The 15,962-nt window shown below is 41.2% G+C and overlaps 1 long non-coding RNA gene across 1 annotated transcript in view; it reads left to right on the top strand.

Moving 5' to 3' along the window:
- The window catches only part of LOC109891808 (uncharacterized), a 62,968-nt gene extending 57,501 nt beyond the window's left edge, over window positions 1-5,467 (top strand). The window contains exon 4 of the long non-coding RNA XR_004210290.1: window positions 10-5,467. This is a non-coding gene — a long non-coding RNA (uncharacterized LOC109891808). The remainder of the gene's footprint in view (window positions 1-9) is intronic.
- The last annotated feature ends 10,495 nt before the right edge of the window (window positions 5,468-15,962 follow it).

Genomic DNA, 15,962 nt, shown 5'->3' with positions numbered 1-15,962 from the left:
TTGTTTAAGGCTCCCTCCTTTTTGTGAACATGTTTGAGTGTATGTCTGTGAGAGTGTGAGAGAGAATTAGTGTGTGTGTGTGTGTGTGTGTGTGTGTGTGTGTGTGTGTGTGTGTGTGTGTGTGTGTGTGTGTGTGTGTGTGTGTGTGTGTGTGTGTGTGTGTGTGTCACAGATGGCTGGGGAGCAGGCAGGGATGTGATAAACACCCTGGCTGGGTAGTACTAGGGGGATCTCCATCCAGGAGCGGGCTCCATGCCTCAGTGATGAAGTCATTGGGAAAGAGCCTGATTCAACTGGACCAGATCCGGCTGACAGAGTGAGACATGGAATCAGAGGGACACACACTCCCTACACACACGCTCTGTTTTTTTCCCACTGTATCTTTCACTGTAATTCAACGAACATATTACTTCTACTATCATTAACGGTATTTTATTTGACCACATAACAGCAATTCTACTATTTGTATTACAGTGTGAACAAAACAAATGAACTGTCTGAATAAGTTATTTGAAACTTTACATTGAAAAACTTTAATTGGCCCATAAGTCAAATTAGATGGGCACCTTTTATGTGAATGGTTTAATCATTGATATTCAGAGGTGTGACAAAGACTTGCAGGTTTCAGTTTCTCAGGTCAGACAGACACAATGCCATTAACACCAAGCCTGAGTTTCTGGATGTAGGCCTATCTGGTTATACCGGCATAAGTGTTATGTTTGATGTGAACTTGGGTTCTGATGGTCTTATGTTGTACAAGCTCTTTGTTGGTATGTTGTAACTAGTTGGATCTGGCCAGAGGTTAGCTACCTGAACTAGCTGTCATGTCCTGCCTATGAGTTGGAGGTGTGTGTATAGCTGTGTATGATCACGCCACTAGTGTTCATGTGTGCTTGTTTGAGAGTGAAAAAGTGTGAGAGATTTTGTGCTTGTGTGTATTTTTTATACATTTTTTTATTGAACCTTTATTTAACTAGGCAAGTCAGTTAAGAACAAATTCTTATTTACAATGACGGCCTGGCAAAAGGTCTCCTGCAGGGACGGGGGCTGGGATTTAAAAAAAAAATGTATACAATATAAATATAGTACAAAACACACATCACAACAAGAGAGACAACACTACAAAAAGATATACCTAAGACAACAACATAGCATGGTAGCAACACAACATAACAACAACATGGTAGCAGCACAAAACATGGTACATATATTATTGGGTACAGTCAACAGCACAAAGGTCAAGAAGGTAGAGACAACATGTCTTTGTGTGCATATCTCTGTGTGTAAGAGAGCGAGAGAAAGTGTGTGTGCCCCTCTCCCTCCTCAGAGGTGGCAACCTGAGCTGTGTGTGTGTGTGTGTGTGTATCTGTGTGTGTGTGTGTGTGTGTGTGTGTGTGTGTGTGTGTAGGGCAGCTTCAGAAGAGGCCAGGGGTCATAGGTTACCTCTGACTCATGTTCTGTGGAATTTGGTCTCAAGGAAATGAAAAAAAAAATAATGAGATTTTTTTTTTTTTCTTCCTCTCTGTAACGGCAGCAGGAAATAATAGCACATAACAAATCGGAATGTTAATGATGGTCACAAATTAACCCTTACATGTTTTGTCCTCTATGTAAGAGGAGGATGTGGTGGTGGTGGTGGTTTGAGGAAGGAAGCCAGTCTGATTTCCCTCCAAAACCCCCCATCTATATCCTTGTGAGATCTTAAGAACACGGTTCAGCACTTGAGCAATTCACACCTCCCTGGCAATTTATCAATGAGCTGCTTCCCTCCTTGTTGTGACTTAGCCGTGAGTAGGCAGACAGATCTTTTTCTCAGCTAGACTGGGCACTCAAAACACTGACAGCGGCTATCTGATTTGGCACTACTTGTTTCATACAGGCAGACATCTATATCATGATGCATTATGTGCTAATCATTTCCATTCATCTAAGCGGGGCCTAGGCCCTACCCCTTACTTGTCAGCATGTGGACATGTAGGAGTAGTCCCCAGGTCTGCTGGCAGGGCTTCAGTCACAGCCTCTCGTCTCCTCCATCATTAGACAGAACACTGTTGATTTGACCGGTTGACCATCAGCGTCTGGAATATGAAGTGCTTTTTGTGTTGTTGAGGTTTTTTCAGTCATAACAAGCATTCATTGATTCATTGTGTGGGAGTAGAGTCAGTAGGCAACCTGGGAGAGAGAGTGTGTGTGTGTGTGTGTGTGAATGTGTTTTTGTATGTTCCAGTGTGTGTGTGATGATACCTCTACCTCTTGTGTATCTGAGTCAGTCCTCAGTTCCCACCACTGACCTGTGATAGTGCAGTGAGCTCACAATGTGAGGAGAAATAAGATGCACCACCTGATTGATAAAGGCACCCCTTCCATGTATCTACGGTATGCATCCCACAGTTTATATCACTTCATAACGTTAACAAGAGAGTAATTACAAATATCTGATCAAAAGTACATGTGCTGTATATCATTTTTTTTTTTAAGTATCCAGTCATTGTTTGCTGCAAAAGTGATCTGTTATTTTAGGTTAGTGATACATTACAAGTCATAAAGTCCCACCCTGTGCCCTAGCTGGCGTCTGCTCCCACGTTCTGTCCACAAAGCTGCTTTAGCGGGGGCTCTGTAGTCCAAACATACCACCTTATCTGGTCAATGGCACCATATATTTGCTCTCAGTGTCGCATATTGATTAAATCTAACCTTAGGTTTTCTCATAAAAACAACCTTGATTTATTTGTCTAAAAGAAGTATTTAACTTTTGATCCCATATGATTGGCCTTAATAATGAATTTAGGCCTATAGGTTATTTTATTAAACCTTTATTTAACTATCTTCAGTTGGATTATTTTTGTTTGATGTATTTATTTAGACACTGGTATACTGTGAGTCACTGAATGATGACCCGTCTGATATAAAAAGTATTAGATTGAAGATTTTTACATTTTTTATGAATATCAAATGCTTAAGTTTCAATCGTTTAAATTATCACTGAATATTGTGATGGTATTTTAGGTATTCAAAATGGATATATTTTTTACCTGCAAATTATAATTGTTTTGTCTCCCATCGGAGACATTGCAATGTTTTTTCTCCCGTCGGATTGCATCAGTTGATTTCTATTTTGACTCCCTTATTATGGTTCACTGAAAATATACTTAACTCATTCAATGTGAGAAATGGAATGCAGCATTCAATGTAGAATAGATTTAGAATGAATTATTCATCAGAATTGACAGAATTGATTCAAATCTATCATTTACATTTGTGATACATTTTTGTTCAGTTGACTATAATTATGTTTGCTTGTTGTTATTTTAGGGAGAAATGTTATTTTGAAACCATTGACATTATTTTAGCTAGAATCCATAAACATCAATTATGACTGCTCTTTAATATCCTTATTACGGAAACTAGATAAAAGCCATGTTTCTCTTTAATAGGGAAATCTTGATTTTGTATTTGATTGTTTAGTTAATTCTAAAAGTGTCTAGGTTTTTCTTGTTTGCTTTAAATTCTTTCTTTAGTCATTAATATCACATATATGTATATTTCTCCACCCACTCACACTATTAGATCCACACTGTATTGTAAACCACATGATTTCAACAAACATGGTGGTTACTAGGTTTGTTCAGTAGCTGTTGAGCAAATAGCAGGAATTTAAAGTTGACTGAATAACACTATTTTATTTGGATTTTAACTAAATACGGCTACTCCCACTCTCCCTCTTATGATTAACAAGCCACCAAACTCAGGACGTGATGACAAAAAGAATTGAAGAGAAAACATTTCATTTAAAAACTCACAGAGAGTAAATCTACTACAACAATGACCAGTCATCACTGTTTAAAAAAAATGTTTTACATCACAAGCATTTTAATGCATGCCTTCAGAAATCATACTTTTTCCAGATTCTACATACTCACATTCTCACTGGTCCTCAACCCTGCACCTTAGAGGCTGCTGCCCTCTGTACATATACATTGAATCACTGGTCACTTTAACAATGTTGACATACTGTTTTACTCATTTCATATGTATATACTGTGTTCTAGTCAATGCCATCCTATTCAACTATTGCTGTATATACTATTCTATACTATGTATACTACAGATAGATATACTAAATTGTCTATCCACATACTGTCCATAATGTCTATACGTCCCGCAATAACATCTGCAAAATATGTGTATGCAACCAATAAAATGTGATTTGATTTTAATGTAACTTTTTAAATTCCTCTTCAACAAAAATACATTACAATCACTGTCTGAGCTTCTTACAAAATAACAGCACGAAATAAGGTTTTTAAAATACTCACAGGTATATAAAACAAAGCAAGATTAGAAGAAACATCTAAGTCCAGAAGGTTCACAAAGCATTGGTCTGTAGAAAGTTTTAGAAAGTTTGAGAGAGTTCCAAAAGCTCAAAACAGGCAGATGTATGTACATGAGGACACACAGATACAGCCCTAAGTTATTAAAAGCATGTTTATGACTGTTAGGTTTGAGTTTCTGTCTACTTGTTGAGTGTTTGCGCCGGGTTCATGACTCACTATTGCTCATCGTACAGGGCATGAATTGAGCCCGCTATTTCTCAAACCCTGACTTTCTCTCTTTGTTCTTGTCAGTTAGTTTTTAGTCAGTTGGAAATTGAATCTCATTTGATTTTGGAATGTATTTGTTTGTCTTTGAGTTACGTTATTACTAGGATTGTTGTACTAGTTAGCATTTTGGAAGCAGTTTGGTTTCTAGGTGTGTAAAAGGTGTTTGGGATTAAAGAATTTGAAGGATGAATGGGGTAGGGGACTAAACTTTAATCCACTCTCATCTTCCTCAGTTGGTCTTTAGATCCTTATTTGAATCTTATTTTGGGTGTTCTTTATTGTGTTAGTTGAGCATGATCCATCTCTAGGCTTCTCTTTGTGATTTGCAGCCTTTTTTATGTCCATTCCTGATGAGGATATCGGTAACTCTGTGTTTGGTTAATGATTAAAAGAAACGTAACTTTTGTAAACTCATGCAAACGCTGAAGCTGATACAACTTGTTTTCTTACACAATTAGAGGGAAGGTGTGTGTGCGCGTGAGCGTGTGTGTGTATGTGAGAGAACACACGGACGTGTGTGTGTTCAGCATGTAGGGAATTACTGTAGTTTGAAAGACAAAGTAAGTTATCAGTCCTGGTATATGACCATGCCCTGCCTTTTGTGAACATACGGTTTGCGCTTTGAGTTGTGTCTTGGAACATACCACCCCCACCCCGCCATTACAGAAGGAGTCGGAATGCTTTTAACAATGGTGGTAAAGGGATATAATTGACAGTGTTCTGCCACCAAAGAGTATAAGTGAAGGTCTTTAGTATGTATTTGTTCAGTGATTAATCACTAACTCCTGACTAGGGATGGGCCATTCTCTGTTCCAGAGCATTGTCTCTCTCTTTATCTCTCACTCTCTCTTACTATCTCTCTCTCTCTCTCTCTCTCTCTCTCTCTCTCTCTCTCTCTCTCTCTCTCTCTCTCTCTCTCTCTCTCTCTCTCTCTCTCTCTCTCTCTCTCTCTCTCTCTCTCTCTCTCTCTCTCTCTCTTCCTTTCTTCTTTGTGTGTGTGTGAGGTGGGGTGGGGTGGGGTGGGGGTGGGTGGGGCAGTGTGCTTGTAGTTGGTGGCTGAATCTTGTAAAGGGTTTTCCTAATATGGGCTGTCTTACTGAGCCTTCTCCTCCTATGGCTGGTAGAGGGCAGGGCCTTCCCCCTCTCTCAGCCAGTGATGACACAGGCACGACTCACTTCCTCATTAATTGGCTGAAACCAGTTCTTACAGGAACCGCCGGTGATAAATGTGAGAGTTCTGAGAAGTCATTCATTTCTACTCGCTCGCTGCAGCCAAGAGGAGAGGAGCAGTGCAGAGGAGTTGAACGGGTTCACGGATGTGTGGGTGCCGGAGCCGCAGTGTGTGTGTCTGTGGATTTAGAGGACAAGCCAACTTTTTCCCCTTTTCTTTTCTCTCTTTACAAAAAAACAAAAAACAAGCTAAAGTGCGTAGGATATGTAGCTCTCAGTACATCCTGTACTTTTCAGTGTTTAATTTTTTGGGTATTTTCTGAATTCCTGTCTGTGGGGATGAGCTGTTTGAGACCGCAGTCTCTCTCTCGCGCGCACACTCTGTGTGGAAGGAGGGAAGCAGGGAGGGAGGGGGAAGCAACACTGTACAGGAGGCAGTGCAGCATGTCTCCCTTTGTTGCTGCCCTTGGCCTGGTGGTGAGTAACAATGATGTGACGTGCTCTGCCCCCTCCCCTCTCTCTCTTTTTTCCCCTCCCTCTCTCCCTCTCTTTTTCCCTCAATTTGTTGGCTGTGTGGCAGTGCTATCCCAGGGCTGGGCGCCTCTCTACAGAAGCCCTTCAGGGAGTACTTGGAGGCCCAGAGGGCCAAGATGCACGGGAGAGGGGACCCCAGCCGTAAGTACCTCGTCCTCTACTGTACTCTACCACCTCCCTCTATTCACCGCCTCCCTCATGGAGGGGCCTTTCTCTGAAGAATGTGTTTCCCTCGCTGTTTTCTTTTATTCTCTCTCCACTTTTCTTTCTACTTTTCTTTGTTTTCTCACTCTCTCTCTTTCTCTCATTAATTTTCCATTTCAAATGTGCTTTCCTTTCAATCCCTTTTTCTTCTCTCTTTTTTCAATCTTTTATTTTCTCCGATTTGTCATCCTTCCATCTCTCCCTGACTGTCTTTCTTCAACAGTAGTGGGATGAATATCAACAGTGCAGATGATACCGTAGTCCAGCAGTAGTAATGTAATAGTACTGTGCCTCAGGCAGCGTTTAGAGTGACAGGGAGCGGGTTCGCTGGGTGCACGGCGGCTGGGACGGCTTAGGGGGGGCTAAGAGGGGCTGAGGGAGAGGGGGCCAGTGTAGGGTCTCGCTGTAGCTCTGGTAGTAGTGTTACCGCTGTTATCACTTAACAGTGTTAGCAGTAGGTATGCTGAGTCATGCTCAGTCTGAGTGGATGGAAGGGTGTGTGTGAGTGGTCAGTCACTCCCCCGTGTCACAGAGTGCCCTGCCTGAACCCATTGCTAGCGCTGACATGGGACCAGAGACCGGGGCGGGGTCCCCTCAGCCCTGCCAATGACAATCCATCAAAAAAAGAGTCGTAGCTGGAGCCATATCTCTTTGAAAGCTTTTTTCATTTTCTCTCCTTTCCTTTCTATCTCTGTCTCTCGCTCTTGGTCGCTGTCTCCCTCTCTCAAAGTGATTCATTGAAAATGTTTTTATATTTTTCCCTCCTCCGAAGCTAGTGCGAGAGAGAAAAAAAAGAAAAGAGAGACTGAGTTGCACAACGAGAGATTAAGGCTGTTTCTAGAACAATGTTCCTTTTTTCTTGTAACTTGAACCTCCTGCAGTTATAGGAGAAAAGAGGTCATTTAACTTTGGGAGAGTGAGGCTGCCAGTTGGGGTCACTAGGGGTGAGGGAGGAGGTTGGCGGGTTCGCTTTTTACTACCACTGATCTCTGTCCTGCACATGGATGGATGTGGGAGCGGATCCCATCCCACACAGATAGAACATAGGTTCTACTTTAGCATCAGGGACCAGAGACAAGGGAGGTAGACTCCATAGAAATCAGGGTCTCGCCCTTCTATTTCTGTTCTGTTCCTTGTAGGACGAACTGGCTGTTGTGGGTCTTTGAGAAGGTGATCGTGGTCATGGTTTGTTTCTTTGTCTGCTCCATCGTCAACTCCACAGCCCAGAGCTATGCCAAGCGCGAGGCAGCAGAAGTACAATGAGGGCAAAAGCAAGTGAAGGCGACACTGAGAGGAGAGCAGCTAGCCTAGCATACATTCTGGGCTCTCGCTCAAATAATCCCCAGCACAAACTTTCTGCTTTTTCCTCATTTTTCGCTCTTTACCAATAATCTCCAATGAGACACAAACCGTCATAATACCAATTATGGGTGTCCATGTTATCGATTGATGGACATCCACCATGTGAAGTAACCGTTTTCTTTGTTTCTGTAGTGATAATGAAGTTTATCCGTTTACCTTGAACTTGGACTTAATTTATTTGTTTGCCAGGCTTTTTTATAGAGATGGTGGCTCATAGTTTTTGGTTTCCTTGAGTGGTTGTTCACTATAAGGTAGGTGTTGGCAATTTGGTGTGGTGTTGTATGGATAGGACATCCATTTCATTGAGCAGCTCTACGGTGACTGTGTGTGGGTGGGTGAGCAGCTCTGCAAGGCCTTAAGTATTCTTGGGTCCAGCTTCCAGTACTACAACCAATGGTCTTATCATAGAGCCACTTTATTTACGGGATTATGTTTGGCTTGGACGGGTTTTATTTTTTAATTTACATTTTTTGTGCTGGATGGGTTTTATTTGACTAAAAATGATTAGGCCTCGGGGAACTTAAGTAATATATAAGCCTCGGGGAACTTAAGTAATATATAACATATTACTTAAGTTCCCCGAGGCCTAATCATTTTTTCCCAGTTAATTTATTAGGAGTTGTTATTTTTGTTGTTTTTTTTTCAACTGTTGTGGCATTATGGTAAGACAAGGTATGAACATTAAATGGATACCTTGTTAATAATCTTATGAATCAGTTTTTCCAAATTCTACTTCTACAAATCTGCCGTAGATAGATCTCAGTCGATCAAAATGGGGAGTTAAAGAACCCGATGTGTATCTGTAGGCCTACATACGTACTGCTATTGATGTCATTTGTACGCTTTAAAATTCCAGAGTGATCACCTTTGGCTCAGACATTATAAATTATCCATGAATCAATCTGCTGGTCCCTTTGTCTGGAGTTATTGTTCTACTTCCAATAAGAGAGCACATGAGTCAGACCCAGGGCTCCTCAACCAACCAGATGCACTGATGGATTGAATTAGATCTCAGTGTGTGCAACTTTTGTTACTCTTCCTTATTGAGCCTTTCATTCGGATCCCAAGTTGTGTTTGGTGGTATCTGTTTAGTTCATAAGATCATTTAGGAGTTTCTAAGATATTTTGTGCCTGGTTTGAAGCTCGTGGTAAGTGTTCCCTTTGTCTTCAGTGCCTGTAAAGCTTGGACGCTCTGCAAGCTCATGTTCACCATTACTCTGGAAGGAAGGAGGAAAGGAAGGGCAGCACTTAAAAAATGATGTTATGCCATCAATGTTTCTTTTTTATGTATCTTAAGCTCGTTGGATAACGTCGGCTGGTTCGTGATCCAAGATTCCTCTTTTTCTTAATTGCTTGTGAAATGTTTCTTCTTTTTTTCTGCTCCGTTGCCCTGGTATGTTGGTTTGGGAGCTCCGGGTAGGCAGGCAGGGTGGGGAAAGGGAGCAAGCAGAGAGAGAGATCGAGTGCAGTGAAAAGCTTCTGTGGCATTACCTCGAGTGAACCCTCTTAGGAACTCGCTGCACTGCCCCAGTGACGGAGCCAGGAGACAAATCAGTCGAGTAGATTCAAAACAGAGGGGCACTGTTGAACACACAGAGCCTACCTCCCTCCGCTCTGCTGCAGCTCTGCTAATCACACTATTCAAATACAGCCTCTCTCTCTCAGGGTAAGTAATGAAAGGATTTTTTCCCTGTTCTTTCTTCGTGTTGCGTGTGTGTGTCTTAGGCATGTCCGTCACACTCTCGGCCTGTCAGATAGCTTATCAGACTGGTGTTGGCTGTTACATTGCAAGGCGACAACAGTCTGTAGGCTGTCTGACATTTCGGGCTCTTTCATCTGACCAGCATCCTGTTTTCTCCTTGTCCGTCTGGTGGTGTTGTCATTGCTGAAGCATCAGTTCCCATTTTGAGCTGCGTGTTCTGATGTTATAGTTTCTCTGTTAGTCCCTCTGTTCGTAAAATGATGTTTGAGACCCAAGCCTGTTTATTTACTCTTCTATCGATGTATTCTTTATTGACTTTGTTTAAAGTGGTTATATTGCTATGTCTGTCTGTACATGAAAATGTATTGCCGTGAATGTGTCCCATTGGTGTATGTGTCTCCATTTTTTTAACCAGTATCATTGCCTTCCAGTTAAAAGGGTGTGTGTTTCCGGGGTTTAGCTCAGTCCCCTTGATTTCCAGAGAATCAAGAAAGCACACACCTTATTGCAAACATTCTATTGTGACATACAGCCAGTGTTTGCTCTGGTACACACAGTCCTCACCTCAGGTAGGTCCCCTTTACACTTTCCTCTTTTCTCTCACACACTACTTTCCAGTTTCCACTATTGCTCAATAGCCGCATTTTTTTGTCTAATGTTGCATTTTATTGGTACTGTTTCTTGTTTTTGCTTCAGGGTTTGTATTTACAATTGTAGAAAAAGCTGAAATCAAGGCTTGACCATTAGATGTTCTTTCTGTGGTCATAAATTCGCAGAGCCAAGATGACTTACCTTTTGAGAAATTACTTTTGTTTTTCTGGAATATGGGGGAAACTATTTCCTGGTTATAAAAGCAACATCCTTGGATAACATTGGAATGGTCCCGCTGGCTCAGGGAGTATGTTTTCCTTGGCAGTTTCAGAACGTCCTGTTCCATAAGGGAGCCCCCTTTTTTGGTGTCTGTGTGTGTTTACGTTTCTATGTGTAAATGTCTGTGTAATGGTGGGTGTCTGTTTTTCAATGTATGTATATACTGTTTTAGCTGTTTTCTCTTTTAATAAAGTGAACTGTATTAAAGTCGCTGGGTTTTGTTCATTATTTTTGAAATCATGTGATATGCAGTGACTATGACCACACAACCCAATAGTACTGACCCTAGAGTTCCACAGGGATATTCACATATCAGCCTTTGGGAGGGACAGGAAGGACATTGACTCGTTTTCTCTCACATTTCATCCTCTTATGTTTCACATTTAATGGTTATCACATTACAGACTCTCACCCTTCAACATTTACATCATATTACTTTCAGATTGCAAATCAAGTAAGCCGTGCGAGGTTCAGTAACCAATGTGTTTGATAATGGTTTACGGAAAATGACTATTGGGTTACAGTTATGGATTATTTATGTTTGAATGATGGACTTTCCTAGAATATTCCACATTACCATCATATCATGTTTTTATAGATCCTGTAGAAGGCTCATCAGCCTTCATATGGGTTCAGACACCTACATTAGTCCTAGGGTGGATCTAGATGTATAAGAAATTAGTTCAGTCTCCTCAAACATCTGCAGGTATGCTCTCTGTTTGACCATTTCTGTTTCTAATGGAGAAGACAACAGCAGGCAATTCACAGTACAGTGGTGAGTAGTTTTGTTTTCTGGGGACAGATATAGCCTATATGATGTCCCAGTAGTGATACAGGGCTCTCTGTATGAGAAGGACTACACAGAACAGCCAGCCACACCCAGAACAACACACAGACTCCCTTCCAGGGTTTATGAAGATGGCAATGATAATGCTGAAAACCAACCAATATGTAATTATTGTATCTTGCCTGTCCAAACAGGCTTGGCTAGCGGTATTCAAATGACGAGGCCACTTTTGTTCTTTTTTTCCTATGAACCACCTCACTGCTCCCGAGTGGCGCCGTGGTCTGTTAACATTTTACTTTTTAAAAACATACTTTTAAAAAACTCAATCAATAAGCAAACAGTTGTACTATTCTGTTCAGTTTTGAACCAGGCAGTTTATTTGGGTTGATCTCTAGAAGTGCTCCTGAGTGGCGCAGTGGTCTAAGACACTGCATCTCAGTGCTTGAGGCGTCGCTACAGACACCCTGTTTCGAATCCAGACTGTATCACAACCAGCCGTGATTAGGAGTTCCATAAGGCGACTCCCAATTGGCCCAGCATCATCCGGATTTGGCCGGTGAAGGCCGTCATTGTAAATAAGAATTTGTTCATAATTGACTTGCCTAGTTAAAGGTTCAATTTAAATAAACATTTAAAAATATATATTTATATATAACACCAGTACCAGTTTGGCTGGCTGCTGCTCATCTATCTGTTCATGTGTTGAGCGTCTGGGAGCCTGCTGGTGGTTAGGCCTGAGACACACACACACACACACACACACACTGAGTGCTCTCTCTTTCTGTGGGGGGCTTCTCCCCTCCCTGTCAACGCTAACCAGCGAGGCACGCCGGAATATCCCTGACTTCATTTACACTCCCACAACCCAATGAGCCCACATGTGGCTATCCACTTAACTCTACTCACACATAGTATTGGATAATTTATTCTGGTGGTGGGATGGGAGGGCGTCTGGCTGATTAAGATATTCATGTGTATGTATACTTAGTTCCAGGGTGATGAACGTAGTGGTCTACTCCAACAGGCAGGTTTGGGCGGTGTCTATGATAGCAATTGTAAACGTCTGGATGAAGACCTACTGTTGGTCAGGATTTGGTACAGTACAGTACCATTTCACATCTGAGTTCACCTCAGGAGCTTACAGGGGAATGACACCAGTCAGTGACTGAAAAACATGGCCTCTTTCTTCCTAAAGCACAGAAGAGAAAATGGCACAAGTCTCATCACTAATCAATTTATTCAAAAGAACAACAGAGTTTGTGCTGGGGTAGGAGCATGAAGTCCACATGACCATCATTGTAAATAAGAATTTGTTCTTAACTGACTTGCCTAGTTAAATCAAAAATATAAAAAATGAAATGAGGGTCCTACAAGGGGAAGAGGAAGATGGGTCCTGAGTCTGAGGGTGCTGCTCTTACATCTCGGCAGCGCTGTGGTCTACCTATATGCTCAGTACCCACTTCATGTGTTAGTTAATTAGAAGTCATATGCGTTTCGGAAGCTGAGAACACAGCTTGGGGGAATGAGTCGACACTGGTTTTGTTGGGCACTCATTGGACTGCAATTTGAAACAGGGTTGACCATTTAAATGTTAGTTTGCAACCACTGGCATGCCGAGACAGTAAAATGGACATGAATTGCTCATTTACCAAATCATTATCAGTGATTTGCATTTGTATGTCATTTTGGGTTAAAGTGAGAGATGAAAATCTTCACATGCTCCATTCTGCACAAACCGCATGCATTGATGCAAGTCACCAGTCTCTGTTTCTACTGAATATGCATGTGGGCTTAATTTCTGAGTAAGAAACCCACAACATTTGCCTCATCTGTTCCAAACTGACCATAGTAACGTTATTGGGCTCCTCTGAAAAAACACACACACACACACACACACACACACACACACACACACACACACACACACACACACACACACACACACACACACACACACACACACACACACACACACACACACACACACACACACACACACACACACACACACACACCACTTCCAAACTGACAATTGTGTCCTTTCAGGGTCTTTCCTCTAAAATCACACATGCATGCAGGCTCGCACACAATAACCACTTCTGAACAGACCAAACTACAGACCGCTATGGCATGAATAATGCCCTTTATTGTGGTGTTACAGCCTACAGATATCTAATTAATCAACTGCTTCAAAAAGCATGTTTTCATGTTCTTGTAACTTTGTCCATCTGAGTGTGTAGCTATAGTGATACACTATTTTTGATAGATATGCTGTTTCAGAATGACTGTATAGATGTAGGATCTTAATTTGATCACTCTTTGGTTGCTGAGAATATTCCTGCATAGGAGTAAATGCTAAATGTTAGTGTATTCAACGTTAAAAAAGGCTTCTAATGTTTGTAACTTCCAGAGGTGGGCCCAATTCACTATTATTCGAGTCACAAGCAAGTCTCAAGTCAAAAGGTCTGAGTCTCAAGTCAAAAGGTCAGAGTCTCAAGTCAAAAGTTCGAGTCTCAAGTCAAAAGGTTTGAGTCTCAAGTAGAATGGGTCACGACTCGAGTCAATTCCAAGTTGTGCATTCTAAGAGCAAGTCAATTCAAAAGTTTTCAAGTCAAATCTCAAGTCAAGTAAAAACAATCTATACTCGCAACGACTTGATCAGCTACAATTCTTTGTCTATTTATCGAGGCTACCAGACAGACCTTTTCATTATTTTGTCTACCACATGTCTTTATTAGCCTATGGAATTGAAAAATAGGGACATGTAGCAGTCATAAGGGCATGACATCAGCCCAGCTCAGAGTGTACATTTATTTACAGGTCAAATCAAATCACATTTTATTTGTCACATGCTCCGAATACGTAGACCTTACAGTGAAATGCTTACTTACAAGCCCGTAACCAACAATGCAGTTTTAAGAAAAATACCTAAAAAAAAGTAGAAATAAAAGTTACAAATAATTAAAGAGCAGCAGTAAAAAAACAATAGCGAGGCTATATACAGGGGGTACCGTACAGAGTCAATGTGCGGGGGGAACCGGTTAGTCGAGGTAATTGAGGTAATATGTACATGTAGGCAGAGTTATTAAAGTGACTATGCATAGATAATAAAAGAGAGTAGCATCCGCGAAAAAGAGGGGGGGCAATGCAAATAGATGTTCAGGAGTCTTATGGCTTGGGGGTAGATGCTGTTTAGAAGCCTCTTGGACCTAGACTTGGCGATCCAATGGTGAAAGCTCCATATCATACAAAATATACAAGTCGATTAACCAAATATAAATGGGCAAACGGACACTGGTAGCTGGCAAGACTGTACAGCTTCCCCTTGAGAAACCAAATCGAATCCATCAAACAAGAGCTCAAACTGGTAGGCCTACATAATATAAACACTTGGCCCCGAGACCATACCTTTACCCAATTGGCAATTGCAACCATTAAACTGGTTCTACAACATAAAAGGCTATTTCCACATATATTGTTACATTGGTACATTCATCTTAATCAGACAATGATATTTCAACACCATGCATACAAGGAACAATCATGTTTTCTTATTCAATGTTCTGACTCCAAAGCGGGGAGAGCAGGCCACGTAGCTTACTTCTATGCGTACTGAGGCACATAGAAATAGGCACATAGAAATCCTGTTACAGACAAAAATGACAGACATACGATTTATGCAGAGTCCAAAACAACTGGAAAAAATACTAGGTAAAATCATGACGTCAGTGATTTTCAGGTCAGAAAGTCGGAGCTCTCGAAAGAGGACCGAGTTCCCGAATTGGACCTCTGAGTTGGGTGACCGTTCAAATAAATTTTTCCCAGTCTGAGCTATTTTTTTCTCAGAGTTCCCAGTTGTTTTCAAAGCACTGATGTCGAAAGTCCGAGTTCCCAGTTCCAAGTTCTCAGTTGTTTTGAACGCAGCAACACAAACGGAATTCCGACATAACCCAGGAACGCGTCCATTGAATTAAATAAACAGAACTTCTACCTCTTCAGAACGTGCACTATAAAACTGTCGCCAACTCAGAGCAGTGTAAGAAATAGTTGGCTATAGAATTCAAATGTATCTTAGGCCTATCAAACATGAAATGTAAATGTCTACGCGTTGCAATAAACGGTACGGGGATGGAATTATGAAATGCTGTCAATTATTGTAGTATTATCGTATTATCGATTTGCCTCATAGAGCCTATGTATTTAAAGTGTGAAAGCAACAGCAAACATTTCAACAAGATTTAAAAAATCACTCGCTACTCCTATGGTGCGTCTTTGCCATAGTAATAATTAATTTTAACAAATTCCAAATCCAAGGTTTATAAGTCAATATACATTTCAAGCAATTGATACATACCAAAATACCTATGCTAGTAATTGTTGTCCCATTTCTGGTGAGCTTGCAAAGTAAACAGTTCATATTCTTGATCACCATTTTTTTGTAGGTGCATATTTGTTTATTATTGCAATCCCCTCTCTACGCTGCACCCGATCATATAGCTAGCTGTACAGCAAATCAGCAATCTGTTCGCTAGCTCATCTGATTTGTGTTGATTGATAGTTTGCTGGTCCAATCAGAGCGCTGAGTTAGCGTTTCACTAAAACTGTAGCAGTTTTTTTTGCAAGGGTCTCTGGCTGTATGTAGAGTAATCCAGGAAGACTCTGTGCCACAAAGTGAGTGACTAAACATTACAAAGTCATCAGTCCGAAGTCAAAGTTGAGTTATTTATTTTCT

Source organism: Oncorhynchus kisutch, linkage group LG6 (assembly GCF_002021735.2).
Source record: "Oncorhynchus kisutch isolate 150728-3 linkage group LG6, Okis_V2, whole genome shotgun sequence".
Taxonomy (NCBI): domain Eukaryota; kingdom Metazoa; phylum Chordata; class Actinopteri; order Salmoniformes; family Salmonidae; genus Oncorhynchus; species Oncorhynchus kisutch.
Note: the sequence above shows the minus strand (reverse complement) of the source record. Positions and strands in the feature narration are given on the sequence as shown.